Raw genomic sequence first — 16,131 nt, 5'->3', positions numbered from 1 at the left:
TACTATTCCCTCATTTCAAGGGCATGTCTGGGTCTTTTTTTTCCCCTTTCTTCTTCCTGCTTTCAAATATCTTGCAGCAGACTATCTGCTAGAGATTGTTTAACTATACTGACAGCCACAGGTGACTGTAGAGCATTCAAAACTGTATTTGGGCTCCTTATGCATTCCTAGGATCTTCAAGGATCCACTAATTTTACCTTGCTCTCCCTTAGAGACTGTATCTGCTACAGTCATGGTTTTGACATGGTTTCACCTTCCAATCTGTGGACAAAACAAACATTTAATAAAACACCTCCATCCCTTCCTTTCACTGCAGCACCTGAGCAGTATTCACCAAACCAGGTGTTTCCCTGGAGTTTTACGGGAGAAACTTTTACTTGGAAATCAAAAATTTCCACTTATAAAGATGGATATTAAGATCTCTAAATTTATCAGTAAAAATTAAAATAAAATGAAATAAAAATAAAATCAAATAAAATAAACCAAAATAAAATAAATAAAATAATAAAATCCTCAAACACCAAAAAAGTCAAACCAAACATCCAACCAAAAAAAACTTCATAAAAATACAGTTCTCTAAAGACTGATTATGAAATCAATGACAAAGACAAACAAGAAAAGAAAAGTATCAGTAGCTTTAAATTTAACTTTTATACATCTTTGTGTTAGGAACATTTAGGAAGACTATGGCAATTTTCTATTCTCTGCTTGCTTACTCCACTTGAGATCATGTGCATATGTGCATACAGAGTCATTTGTAAATCTATAATATGGTCTTACTTTGAGTAGTCTCCTTTATTGTTTATTATTTTCAGATTAAAATATATCTATCAAATAATAAATTCAGATTTTCTGAAATTGATTTCTGAATTTATAGAAACTTTATTGTGTGAAGGTTGGTTCCATGGACTAGGAAGCAAATAAGGAATTATTAAAGACCTTGTTCTTTCATTACTGTTAAATATTGTTATCTGGAAAAGTACAGAATGTATTTCAGAATACTCTGTTTTTTTCTGAACCATCCTCCTAGTTATAAAATACTGCAAAATAATTTTTCCAGCAGAAGTAAATAATATAGGTCCATTTTTAGAAAACACCTGCATGACCTCTATATTCTCTTTAATCTGAAATGCTTATTTGAAAATGATCTTTTCTGTCATTTCTCATTCCCTGACCAGAAAACCTGAGGAAGGCCTAATTTCCACAAACAATATCCATTGAAAGCATGGCATAGCATTACTTGTTTAATAAATAAATTGTTTAATAAATTACTTGATTAATAAAAGTTGAAAAAAGGCTTGAACTCCCTTGAACTATCAGTCTTTGTGTCCAAAGTGGGAATGAAACAGCTTAGTATTAAAAATCTTGAAGTATTTGATCTTCATAGCCACACTTTCATTGTCAACTCACAGCCATAGGATGCCAGCTTTTTTGCTGTTAGGACAATGAGACAGAGAATGACTTATTCTGCAGAGGGCAAAACTTGTTCTTGCAGACAGAGAAATTTATAATCCACCGGTAACCCCTGGTTGTTGTTGCCTTTAGCACTGGTCACAGACTGTGACAGGAATTGTTTAGCTACTGTGATGCAACTCTGTTCAGCTCTCCTGAACTGAAGCTGTCCAGAACTCCGATCTGGAAGTTGCAATTGTCATCAGGCTTCTTGGGAGTGGTGAGGGCAAAGTCTTTCATATCTTGCCTAGGCATGAGATTCAATTTATCATGACCTGACATAATTTCCAGAAAGACCATGGTAGGATTTGGTACTCCAGTACACCTGGAAATACAGGTTTCACCCAGGTAATCATGGGAGCTTTCAGTTGAAACACTGGGACATTTAGAAAAGCCTTAATTAATTGTGGGCTCTTAAATTTGCCAAATTAGTGCCTTTCTTTGCTTTGGTAGATTGCTACTTTAATAGATGCAGCAATTGACTCTCTGTAGGACTTATTTTTATATTTTTGTGTCTGCAGCCCCTTGTGTGAACTGAGTCATTTCTACATTAAAGAATGAAACACTTATGTGTGTAAAAGACCCTCTGCATTCAAAGTTCATCACACATTAAAAATTTTGGAAGAAAGTCAATGTCATGGTGCCTTTTGAATATATAATCTTCAATCCACTGTAGTGGCTGGGTGCATGGCTGGGTGCCAGGCACCCACCAAAGCAAATCTATCACTGCCTTCCACAGCTGCAAAGGGAGAGAAAATATACTGAAGGGTCCAAGGACTGAGATAGGGACAGGGAGAGATCACTCATCAAATGGCATCATGGGGAAACAGATTAAAATTAGAGATACGAATTGGATTTATTGCTAACAAAATAGTAAAATAAGATCTTAAAAATACATCTGGAGTGAGTTGCAACCTGCTCCATGAAAAGCATGGATACGTTGGTAGACAAGAGGCTAGAAGTCAGGGGCTCCACCAGCCATGCCTCCTGCTGTGATGGGGAGCTGCTACCAGAATGAAAAACTGACAGCTGAACTCACTCATTCACTCAAGAATTCATTTGCTTGGATGCTGTTCAATTATTTATTAGTGCTTGTGACTGGCCAAGACTTGCCTGGGTGAGGTTGCTGATCTTCTTTCTGTTCTTTAAATGGCACCTGCTGTTGTATGAAGTCAGAAGGCCATGGTACTGGCTTATGACAGATAAATTTTTACACGAAAATATCTCTCATTTCAAAAACAGATTTATTCAGGGTGCAAACATTGTTGGTAGCAAGTCAGAGAACAAACGGTGTGTGCAAATTAAGTACAGATTCTCACAGCAAACATCTGATCTTTCTGCAGTCTGATCAAAGTTTGTCCCCATAGATTCAGCAATGTTTGTTTTTGGAAGACACTTCTGCATCTATGAGTATCTGTTGAAAAGAAAGCTCATGAGGCATGCAAACTAGAAGGGAACAGACTCTTCCTGTAAAGAACATAAATTTGGTAAACAGACTGGTTCTACTGAGGAGAGTCTCTTGGTTATCAATAGCAATCTAAATTACTTTAAATACAAATTCTGATACTTGTACTTCAGGTCCCAGAGAGCCATCAAAATTTTAATGGCTCTCCTGAAACTGAACAGTCCGGACAGCATCTTTTGCTGATGGTTTGGAATATGTCATCCTTTTCCCCTCAGATGGGACATTTTTCCTCCAGCTGGGGTCATGGGTTAGTTTTGTTTCCTTTCAAAAATAAAAGATTTTGGTGTTTAATGGAATACACATACATAAATACTGGGTGAGCATCTTTAGTTTCAAACTCAAATGGTTAAAGTGTAAAGTGCACACTCTTCAGTCATTCTCACAGAAGTACAAATCCCCTGACTTTAGGGAGAGACAAAGCCTTTCTGAAAATGGCTGTTGTTACAGCTGGATTGCACAAAAAGTGATACACAAATAGGCCATGGTTCAATTGGGCATCAAGCATACAGTAATATTTTCTTTATGGTTTGAAAAGTAGGGTTTGTTGAAGTTTTATAGCCTCTCATTTCTGCCATAGAGGTAAATTTTGCTTGTGTCCAATTTAAAAAATCACCCCATATTGAGTTTTGACAAGTTAAAATATCTCTTCAAGCAGATGAATCTCTTCTGATATCTATCTATCTATCTATCTATCTATCTATCTATCTATCTATCTATCTATCTATCTATCTAATCTATCTATCTATATATCTGCAGATATCTATTGGGACTCTACCTGGTTGTTTGGACTGAGGGACAGTTCAGGAGTTATAATTTAGACAACTTTCCTGCCTCAGGGTCTCTTGGCACAATGACATTTGCTCATATATGCCAAGCGTAGTTCTATTGCTGCAAAATATCCATGAGATTTTGCAGATCTTTTGTTTTGTCCTGGTTTTGTATATGCTCTGTGTCTGTAGACTGATTTATTAAGCATTTAGACTGGGGATTTTTGAAAGTCAATATTCTCTTTAATATAAAGGGGGAAAATGAGAAAACTAAACAAGGATATACATTAGTTTATATTTTCATTCTTTCTGTGAAAGAAAGTTTAATATGGCTTGCTTGTCTAGAAATGTTATGTTGGTGTGGCGTCTATACATGCCTGTCTCAAATGAGCATTTTTGGTCACTTACAGTACCTCTGTCAAAAATATTAGCAAAAATGGTTTTAATATGAATTTATAAAATGCATTTTAACAAAGTTAGATGGCAAGGCTGACTCTATTACTTACTGTATGGATAGAACATACAATGCAAATCGAGTCAGATTTGACTTAGAATGAGACTAATGCATAAAGGTAAGGAGACTCCCACTGGATGATGAATTTCACAGTGGACCCCTTGCTTTCTAAACTCCTGATAGAACTTAGTCTCATGGATGAACAATGGTTTATGCCTACAGAAATCAACTATATGGATTTCATTAATATTAATTCAGCTAGTTGTCAGTCATTTACCCAGGATTTGTTCCAAGTAAGAACTCTCTCTGCCTTGGGTAAGAAAGGATATCCCAGTCTCAAGTAAGGAATCTCAAAGTCTGGGAGGCATGCTACCTTACAGGGAGGGTCACTGGAATGCTGTCCTGATGCAACTTTAAAGAGAGCTCAGATTTGATTTACCTCATAGATCTGTTATCAGTAGAAATTCTCTTAGCCTTGAGGAGCAACCTTAAGAGCTGTCTCAGCTCAACGGGAGGTTACTGTAATGCAGCCATGTTTCCTTGCAGGCAGAGCTCAAAGAAGGCTCACTAAGCGTTTTGTGGGATAAAGTGGTTGGATCAAAGTCAAAACACATACAATGGGAAAGGAGGTTCACTGCTACAGCAGGGCTCAGGGCTCTGCAGCAGGACCATGACTGCCTGGGTACTGTACCACCGGCCTCGGCCGTGCAGCACTGACCAGCCCTGTGCACACCAACCCCACCACATCTGCAGGGTGGCTGCAGCAGCACTGACCAGCCCTGTGCACGCTGCCCCACCACACCTGCAGGGTGGCTGCAGCAGCACTGACCAGCCCTGTGCACACTGACCCCACATCTGCAGGGTGGCTGCAGCAACACCGAAAGCCAGATTCCCCAGGCAATGATGTGACTGTACTGACGAATTTTGACTGTGCAGAGTCCCACCAGAGAGCCTCTGGGGTCACTCCTTCTCTCAGCAGTGGATCTGCAGTTGGGAACTCTTCCTTTGGGCTGGAAGGCCACCCAGAGGAACCGCTGAGGCCTGAGAGACCTTGTCTTCTTAAAACGAGGAATTGTGCATTTCAGGTTACCCTTCTAAATTTCAGAATTTTTTAGTCAGCTATTTAAAAGCATTTTTTTTGACATCCCATATCTATAATCAGCTAATAATAAAGATTTAACTGGTCTTGTAAAATGAAATTTTGTTTGGTTAATTATTTTCCTCAATTAATAAGTCTCTGCTACAGTTAATTGTACTCATATATAGTGGAGGTGAAGCCTCAGCAAAGCTCTCACCTCACTTAGTTGAATACATTTGCTGAGACAGAACAGAATCAGAAATAACACATATGGAATTAATAGTCATAGTCTGCAAAAAAACCTCACATTAGCCTGGGTAAGATAAACTTCATATAAAGAATTGTGCATATATAGATAATCTATTCATATTTTTACAATTATTTGGTTTTAATAACTTGTTTATCTCTGGATAAACTATTGATCAGAGTTCTTAAATGCTATATAGTTGTATCATTTTGCTTCTTGATAGTATAATAATTAAGAAATATTCATATAAAAACATTCAGTTATAGAAAAGAACATTTCAGGAATTTTATAATTTCATTTGTTTCATGACAGTATATTAATTCAGAAATGTTCACATAAAAAACATTCATAGAAAATAATGTTTCAGGAAGATGTTTTTATGTTTTTAAAGACTTAATTCTGTAATGACATGCTATTTGAATTTCCTGGGGTTTTTTACTGAACTGTTATATACTAATACATCATATCCTGCATATGTTTTTTGATAAGAACAATATTGTGATGGCAATGAAAACCAATTTTAGTTAACATTTTCAAAGAAAGGAGAAAAATAAAAAGCATATAGTATGTCTTGTGGGGGACAATTTTTGATAGGAACAGACTATATTTCTGCTGTGAATTTCAGAGTTACACAGTGGGAAAAGGTTAAAGTAAATTGTTTGTTAATAAATGGATATTGTATCCCATCAGGACCGCCTTAGATGTGAGGGTAGCTGAAAAATTCTTAAAATGTGTTACTGAGGATCAATTTTTCTTTTTCAGGTGCTTGCATAGTGTTGCAGGAGAAAACCAGATAAAAATGAAAAAGATAACATCTGCAAATTCAGGTATTACTTTAAATCGGCAATTTACCTGTATAATAGCTTCTGCTTAATTTCTTTTTCCAAAAATAAAAATTTTGAATTTCATATTTTTGTTAAGCCTGTGTACCTGCTGAAGTATCTCCAGAGGTGAAAGTTGTTAACTTTTCAAAACATGGAACGTACCTTTTTTCTTGTTAAGAATGCAGCGGCAAGCGCCAGTGGAGGAATTACCCCAGGCACCAGCACAGGCTGGGGCTGACCTGCTGCAGAGCTGCTCTGTGGAAAGGGATCTGGGGATCCCAGGACAAGTTGTCCACGAGCCAGCAGTGTGTCTGTGTGGCCAGCAAGGCCAATGGTGTCCTGGGGTGCTTCAGGAAGAGCACTGCCAGCAGCTCGAGGGAGGTGATCCTGCCCCTCTGCTCAGCCCTGCTGAGGCTCCTCTGGAGTGCTGTGTCCAGTTGTGGCCTCCTCAGCACAACAGGGACATGGAGCTCTGGGAATGGGCCCAGGAGAGGGGTACAAAGATGGTTAAGGGACCAAAGCATCTCTCTTATGAGGAAAGGCTGAGGGAGCTGGGCCTGCTCAGCCTCAAGAAGAGAGAACTGAGATGGGTCCTCATCAGTGTGAGTATCTGCAGAGAGGATGCCAAGGGGATGGAGCCAGGCTCTTCTTGGTGGAGCTGAGCAGTAGGACAGGGGGCAAGGGGCAGGAACTCATGCACAGGAAATTCCATGAGAACATAAAGGAATAACTTGTGTAGGTGAACATGCACTGGAACAGATTGCCCAGGGAGGCTATGGAGTCTTCCTCAGTGGCAATATTCAGGAACCATCTGGACAGAATCCTGTGCCATGTGCTCTGGGATGGCCCAGCTTGAGCTGGAAGGTTGGATCAGATGGACCCACAGTGGTCCCTTCCAGCCTTACCCATTCTGTGAATCTGGGATTTAACCCTGAATTATTCTGAATATGACTTTAACCTACCCCATTTAAAAGAGAAATATCTTCAATGGAAGTTGTGGATTTGCAGGTTTATTTTATTGTGTGCTTCAGCTTTTGAAAGATATCATAAAGAAGGAGGCAATAAAGGAATGCTAATCCACAGAAACTGCCTGGCAGAATTTTCCCTTAAAAGAGGAAGTTGCTACTCTTGGCAACTTCTCTTTGAAAGATTATGTGCAGATTCAATCTTTAGTAAGTTACGATTTTCTTTTTGTGTGTGATTTAGGATGTAAAGAAATGGTGAAATAAAAAGAACAAGCCCATTTTAGCACTAATTGTTGGAAAGTGCAAAAGTCTTTTGTCATGGAAGTAAAATTAACTTTAATTTTAGTAATGTGAACATCTGGTATGAGCTTTATTTTAATATTTTCAGTATATTCCTTATTACTAGTTCTTGCAAATACAATTACACAATGTCAAGAAGGCACTACAGTCACTTTTAATTTTACACAAAAAGAAAAATTTAATTAATTTAGCCATTATAATGAAATAATATCTTTATAAATATTAGCTGCCAGTTTTTAATATAATATCAATGTCTATTTTAAAGAAAAGAACTCGTGCCTCTATGATCAAGTATGATTTCACATCAGAAAACCTATTAAAAATAGCCTCTTAAGTAATTTATACTGTAGAAAATCAAACATAGTTACATTCAGTTGGCCTCTTTGTACCATAAAATACATTGAAAAATAAACCTGGGTCTTAAAATATATCCTATTGCAGTCTCTGTGTATTCTAGTACATTTCTTATTAAGGCCATTAAAATGACACTTGAAAGCCAAAAACCTCATTAAAACTATTTTTTAACAACTAATTCCATAACTTACTTCAACCACCACAGTTTGTTGTCTTTAACTGATAGATGATGTTTAATGTCTTTAATTAATCATCAAATTTGTAAATATGATTATAGCTGGTGAGACATATAAAGTGCTTACATAGGAGTTCTTCTTTTATTCTGGATCATGATGAATTTAGCCATATTATTTTCATGCAAAACAAACAAGATTTGCATACCAGTAATTTTTAAACTTTATTGTTATTTCAACTGCTTTGAAACACCTACTGAACAGTTTCTAATTGTCAAGATGAATTGGTACAGAGCATGATATTTATTGAAAATTCTCATCAGGCTGAAAAACGACCGGTATTGGGTAATCCTTGTGCTTTTATTATACACTATATTCTACTATATTTAAATCTGGCAACTAGCCCATAGTTCACACTCGAAAGCTGTTGTCTAAGTCCTTAAATCTTACAATACTTTTCCTCAAAAGTGGTGTCTAACAAATCCTTTTTTTTTTTTTTTATAGTACATTACTTTAAATAAGATTTCAACTCCGCCAGCAAACTGCTCAACTTTGCTGGTTAACAAGCTAAAACACAAAACCACTAACTCTCTACTCCCACAATAAAGTTCAGTACAGAGTATGGCGTAGAATACAACAACCATGCTTAGGGGAGATGGAATTAAAGGGAAAAGAGAGAGAGAGAGAGAGAGAGACAGAGATAAGCTCACAAGTGCTTAGATCCCATATTAGTCCTGCTGCCCAGATGGTCCTGGGCTGAGGTAGTGAGGAAGAAAGCAAAAGAGGAATAGAGGAAAAAGAAAGGGGGCCTGATCTGCTTCCTTTACAGTTCACCTCCTGCAGCCTGCGATGTAAACTATTCTTGTTCTGCCATTTCAGCCTCAGACACACAGCCAGCCTCATGAACATTCTTCCAGGGAGTGAGTCAGGAATCACAATGATCAATGACAAGGATGATAACAGAACACAGGTCTCCAGGTGGAAAAGGAATTTGGTTCAGCATAGCACTGCCCCACATCCAAGACAGGGTTTGGGAAGTTCTCTTCCAAACACAGCTTTTGTGAGCAACAGTCAAAATGTTTGAGAAAAAACATGCCTATGCCTGGTCCTCCACACTGATCATTGACATTGTAAGTGTAATTTTAATTAAAGGTGCAATATAGGATTCTATATCCAAGTCTGACTTTGGGAGGTACTTTTCAGATATGTAGAACACTCTATTCCATACCAAAACCATGCTTTCCATATAAAAAGCTACCTACAGGTTAAATATCAAAGTACAATATGTTAGCCATATCCATAAATGCAAATTTGGATAGTAAAGGTACAATGTAAAGTCACTAAAAAGGACAAATTTCTTCTCTTTTTCTTCCACTTCCACCGTATTTGCATTGCACAGGTAATATAATGTCTATGAAATTTGAATTATTTTTTTCCGTATATGTGTTGGGTTTTGTTTACATGCATGAAACTGCTTTCTGTATTGCTAGCCAAATAAAAATTTTTTTAACAGAATAACTGTACCAATATATCTAATGTAAAATATAATGCTTAATTTTGTAGATTTGGATTCTACTACAGCTAGATGTATTCTGGTGCTTAATTAAATTTTCTTTTCCAAACTCAGAGGAAACTTGTAAATCATCTGAAAACTTTTCTCTATAAAAATATTTTAGACATAGATGAGGTATGATCTGTTTAATTTGGGAACTTCACTTAGATCTATCATTTAAATATGCAGTAAATTCCTTCTGAAGCATGCCCCTCATTTCTCTTATTTCTCAGTGGAGAAAAGTTAACAATTTTAAAGGACTCCAGAGGCAGAACTCCAGACAGAAGACTCTAACACATTCTTTTTGAAACTTGTCTGTGACCTGTCAATGGCCTTTTGTAGAATAGCATTGTGTGAGCAGAAGAAAAATGGGGAATGAAATGCATATCCTGCATGTGATGCTGTGGTTGTGGTCAAATGGTAACAATGCATAGCAAGTGATATGCATAATAATGTATTTTTATACTAGAGTATAAGTACCAAAGAATACAGGGGAAAAAAAAAAGAGAGATTCATTTGGTGAAGCTATGTATCTGGAAGAGGAAATCAAAGATACATAAAAAGACTGGCGCTAAAAGTCAGCAAAAAATGCAGTTGTCACAGCAAAAGACCTGTAATTTAGAACAGACATATGCCATCTCTTGGGGCACTCAAGAAAGCAGTTCCTCCAAGAATCCTCTGTCTGCTCTGTGGGGGATTTGCTGGACTTGCAGAGTGTACTACTAAGGTCTTCACACGTCAATAGGATGGGGTGGGTTTAACTGCCAAGTGCCTCTAGACAATTTCAAATCAGGTTAAGTTTTGTCTATTTCAATGAATTAAAAATTACTCATACTGCCAAAGCTGCATGTATGTCCTTTGCAGAAGGGATGAGGAAATGCAGAAACAGGAAAATAAAATGCCCAGCGAAAATGAAATAGAGACAACAGTAGGAACTTGGTAAATAAGGAGAAGGCGAATAGCTCAGATGCTGAAATAATGAGATCAAGACATAGGAGGTAATGGGAACAGAGGTTTCCAATGCACTCATATTGCATTCATTGCACAAGTGAGGGCTGGGAGGATTAACCTCTGGTATTGACCTTGAACATGCCAAAAACATTACCACAAGCAGAAGCATAGAGTCTATTCAGTAAGCAGTAGCCACAGCTGTATTAAACCACAGAGAAGGCTCAGGCTGCCCTGTCAGCTAGGTGCTCAGGGAATGAGAGAATGCTCCAGTCTGAGCCCATGGCCACACTGCCTCACTCTGCCACCAGCAGTGAGGGAGCTGGCACAGGCAAGCCTGAATTTGGTCCCAAATGTGGTAGGGATGCAATTGGCTACCTGTTTGTTTCTGTTTGTTGAGGTCAGCCCAACATTGGAATAACTGCAGGTACAGCCAGAGCTAGCATCATCAGGACTCATGAACAAAAAGTGAGGCAAAAACTGCCACTCACTTGAGGATTATATTTGTAATAAAGAACATATTATGCTTGCAGCCCTTGGACAGGCTAATCTGCCTGATAATAATTTTCAATTATGCACCTGTGTCTACAGCTGTCATTTTGAGAGTAGATAAATAATAGTGCATGTATAAGGCACTATATGACACTGCTGATGTCATATGAAAAAATCCTCATAACTATTACTTGAATTTGCTGGGATACAATAGATCCAACTGTGCTGAATGAAATCAGGAGGCTATGCTTTCTCATTTATTAGCAATCTGGTGTTTCAATATTTATTTCATATCATAACCAAGTAATAATTTAATAATTTATTTCTTTTTTTTCCCCTAAAAAGGTATTTGCTAATTTATTCAGCTTAGAGCATCCCACATGAAGCAGAGATCCTGGAAGGCTTGGGAAAACACCTGAACACAGCCTAGACCAGTGCACTTGCAAGAATTTCCTTAGCAGGAATGTCCAGAGTACTTGCAGCCTCAAGTCCCGTATACCTCAGATTTAAGTGAAGCCTACTAATTATAATGCTTAGGATGTCATGAGAAAGATTTTTGGATGAAAATATATCCTTTTTAAATTTTTTTAAAAATAATTTCAGTGACATTTCTAATTTTTTAAATATTGGCAATATAAAACCCACAACTAATACAAAAATTTCAGATTTACTATTTATCAAATATTACTATTTATCAAATTATTATTTATCAAATAGTAATAGAAAGACATTTTTTGAGCTGTTAGGCATTAATAAAGTAATTCTAAGTTTTAAATTGGTGTTCATGAGAATGTCCTTATTTTAGAATAGGGAGTTTTAGCTTGCATTTTACTGAATTTTTTGTGGGTTTTTTGTGTGTGTTTTTGTATGTTTGTTTAGTTGGTTTTGTGTGTGATTTTGTATGTTTGTTTGGTTGGTTGGTTTTTTTTTGTTTTTTTTTTTTTTTTGTGCTGGTTTGGTTTTATTTGGGTTTTTTTGTTTTGTTTCTTTTTTTTTTCCTGTTTATATAAAGAATCATTACAGCACATTCAAATAAAATTTCAATAATAAGTTCATGTGATCATCTTTTACTCAAGAAAAAGTAATTATTTTATGGACAAGATAAAAAAATTCTATTTAATTTTTTTTTTTGCAAGACAAAAGAATAGATGTGCTAATTAGAGCTATACAGAAGTTTTCTTAACAAGTACTGGACTTTTACAGCTAAGATTCTTCCCTGATGAGGGAAAATAATTTTTAAATTAAGTTTCTGAAAGTGATTTTTCTAAATAATTATTATTTGTTCTTTTGTTGTACTCTTTTGCAATTTAATTACATTACTTTTTAAGCTTTTGTTTGCTTGTTTCCAGAGGGAACAGAGGAATAGTGAAGTAAAATTATCAGGGAGAGTGCCAAATGCTTTGCATAAATCCAGGTAGATGGTGTCAGTTGCCCTGCCCCTATCTAGTGCTCTGTCCCTATCACAGAAGATCCCTAAATTTGTCAGGCATGATTTCCCCTTTGTAAAGTCATCTTGGCTGTTACCAAGCACTTCTATCAAGCACCTCAAGCTGTGCCTTAGCACAGCTCCCAGGAGAATCTGCTCCATGATCTTGCCTGGCACTAAGGTGGGACTGACCAGCCAGTGGTTCCATGGGTCTTCTGCTTCTCCCTTTTATAAATAGGGGATGCATTTTGCTTTTTCCAGTTACTGAGGACTTCACCTGCCTCCCACAATTTTTCAAAATCGATGGAAAATGACTTAGCAACTATGGCAGTTCCCTTGGGACCCTTGGATGAATCCCATCAGATCCTCCCATGGAGTTGTACATATTCAGGTTCCTTAGGTGGTCTCAAACATGATCCCTTCCTATACTGGTCTTGGGGCTTTCATTCTCCCAGTTCCTGATTTTGAGTTTGTTCTAACTCTAGCAGTGTGGCTGGAGCACTTCCTGCTGAAGACTGAGATATTGCACTCATTGGGAACCTCACCCTTTTCTTTGTTCAGGGCAGTCAGGTCTCCTGTTTCCTTCTGCAGAGGACCTGCATTACCTCTAGACTGCCTTTTGTTTGCAACACACCGATAGAAGCCCTCTCTTTTACCCTCAATATCCTTGGGGTTCTATTCTAACTGGGCCTTAGCTTCCTTAACCTTGTCCCTAGCTTCCTTAGCAATTCCCCCGTATTCCTCCCAGGTCACCTGTCCTTCTTTCTACTTCCTGAAAGCCTCTTTTTTGCTCTGAATTTCCTCAGCAACTCCTTTGCCTTCCATGAGGCTTCCTGTCATTTTTGCCTAATTTCCTCCGTGTTGGGGTCCATTGCTTCTGGACTATGATTCTAACACAAAAATACACTGTTTTCTTATTTTTATCACTTATTGTTTATTGATTAAACTAATTATATTTGAAGGATGTAATGACTGGTATTTAAAATTATATTTTTGGGATAATTTAAAATAAAATCCAGTTCCCAGCCTTAATGTTGACATTATAAGTAAGTAAAGGCCAATAGCTTATATGAGAAATCATTCCTTTTCTCTTTGTCACGTAATTAAAAACAGATATAAAAGCTAACAGCTTGTACTTGACACTATGAAATTGCTTCAGAAAATTTGCATAGACATGAGATTAGGTGAAGGAAGGAGCTGAATTATTAGCTTTGGAGTCAGGCATTCAGAAAGGTTAAGAAAGTATAATAATTGTGCCAAAATTTCTTCATAGAGTAAATATTTTCACATGAGGACTCTAAATAGCTAACAAAGCTAAATAATAAAGTTAATAAAAAAATTAAATTTTCTTTTTTTATATTTTATTTTACACTTCTATACATAAATGTTCAATTACTTTGCATTATACAGTTCGATAGCTGAACGACACCTCAAAAATCTCCTTTCACTTAAAACAGTGTTCTGGCTTACTACATGACTTCCATTCTTCCAAGCTGATTTAAAACTGGCCTTAACTGTCTCATTACCAAAAAATCAAAATTCTAACAGCCATAAAAAAATCAAACAGTGTCTATGTGTATATCCAACATGTAGATTGTATATAGCTTTTATAAATATTTAGGTTTTATCTATCTCTCTGTGGTGGACTGGAACAGGCTCAGTCCTGTCTAAACCTTGGGCTTATCAATCAGTGTTGATGCATCTTGGAGTGGCATGTTCAAGCAAAGCACTCAAAATCACCCTCCCTTTCCACTCTAGCTGTTTTTCTCTACAGCATCCTCACCATAATACATCTACATTTCAGTGACATCTAAGTCCTTGTTTCTTTTCTCTTGCATTCCCATCAGATTGTCTCACAGTGCACTCTAAGATTCAAATGCAAAATGTCCTGAGAACAGTAATGGCACTCGGAAACAAACATTGTGTTCTCAGTACTACAGTTCCCAGAAGGACAGTTCCGACAAGGACAGTGACAAGTACACCTCAATTTGTTTGCACAAAAGCACTGTCATAGGGATGTTTCATCCATACAGAGTGTTCTTTCTGGATAGGTAATTCAAACCTAGAAGATGCACCTTATGAACTGACATGCAGTAAGAAAAAAATAAAGCTTGTGAATGTTACTATTTGAATTATAGATCAGTGCTTGAATACAACATTTTTTCAACTTATGATATGGTACATGATGCAGCTAAGTAGTTCAAATAAACCACTCAGCTCCAGGTACACATGCTTAACAGACAACAATATAATCTCAACCCAACTCTAAAAGCATACATTTGGGATTTAAATTTCCAGTGTGCATTTACTTCCAGGAACTTAGCATTATCATCTTCAACAACTGCTTGTTAGAGACAAGATGTTGTCTTCCACAACCACCATCTTCACATTCATTTGCCCCTTATTAACATGACATGACATTTTAGAAGTTTATATTTTTAAAGTTTTCTTCCTATCTATGACTTTTTTAATCTAATCTTTTATTTAAACAAGCAAACAAACAAAAGAAATTAAACAAACAAAAGAGAAAGTGTGAAAAGTTGGAACACATATCATGGTATAAAAGCCAGCACTTTAAAACAATGACTAAATAATCTGAAGTAGGACAGAGCAAAGTTAATTTTGGAGGTTTGTGCTTCACAGGTGCCCTTAGGGGCAGTATTGCTTGTGGGGGCATGTTAAATGCCCTGCTTTAGACAGCAGAAACTTATATACCCCATCCACTTGCAACAGAACTGTACCTGTTTGACTCAAATACTCTGTTGCTTAGTCACAGATTTTCAGGTCATTGCTACACTGTTTTTTTTGTTAATTTCCTTTAGAAGATTTCTTAAAAATGTTTATTAAAAAGCATAAAATTTTTAAAACTTAAATGTCTCCACAAGTTTTCTGATTTTTAGTGAACCACATGTGTTGAATGCTTCCAATTCTTTGTCCACTCAAAAAATAATGCAGAAAGTGCTTTTGTGTGTCAAGCTTTCTCTCCAGTGCTTCTCTCTAAAACAGGGAGATTGTTTCAGTGTTGGTATCTCCAGTGGTTCTTCATTACCTGGTAAACCTACAAACTCAAAACGAAACCAAACATAAAAATGCAACAAACAACAAAAATAAAAATTAGTAAAAAAAATAATTTATAATTTTTATTCTATATTTACCAATTAAGAATTTCTCTACATGAACTTGACATGATGGTTGTTATCTTAGTGCCTATGTAGTGTAAGCAATTATTTAATGTAATTTTGAACCTATTCACTTTGGGATTCAACAACTGAAATATCATAAATGCATTAGTGCACTCTGGCTTTTGATGCATTTTAACATATATATTTGGACCAATTTCAGCAGAGAATCACAGAATGAGCCAGATTGGAAGGGACCACAATGGGTCATCTGGTCCAGCCACCCTGCTCAAGCAGAGTTACCACACAGCATATGGCACAGGATTGTGTCCAGATGGTTCCTGAATATCTCCGGTGAGGAAGACTCCACATCCTCTCTGGACGAAATCTCCAGTCACCTGCACAGTAAAGAATTCTTGTTCAGGTGGAACTTCCTGTGCATCAGTTTCTGCCCCTTGTCCCTTGTCCTGTCGCTCAGTACCACCAAGAAGAGCCTGGCTCCATCCTCTTGGCAT

Source organism: Zonotrichia leucophrys, chromosome Z (assembly GCF_028769735.1).
Source record: "Zonotrichia leucophrys gambelii isolate GWCS_2022_RI chromosome Z, RI_Zleu_2.0, whole genome shotgun sequence".
In the NCBI taxonomy this organism is placed as follows: Eukaryota; Metazoa; Chordata; class Aves; order Passeriformes; family Passerellidae; genus Zonotrichia; species Zonotrichia leucophrys.
This window is presented reverse-complemented; position numbering follows the sequence as displayed.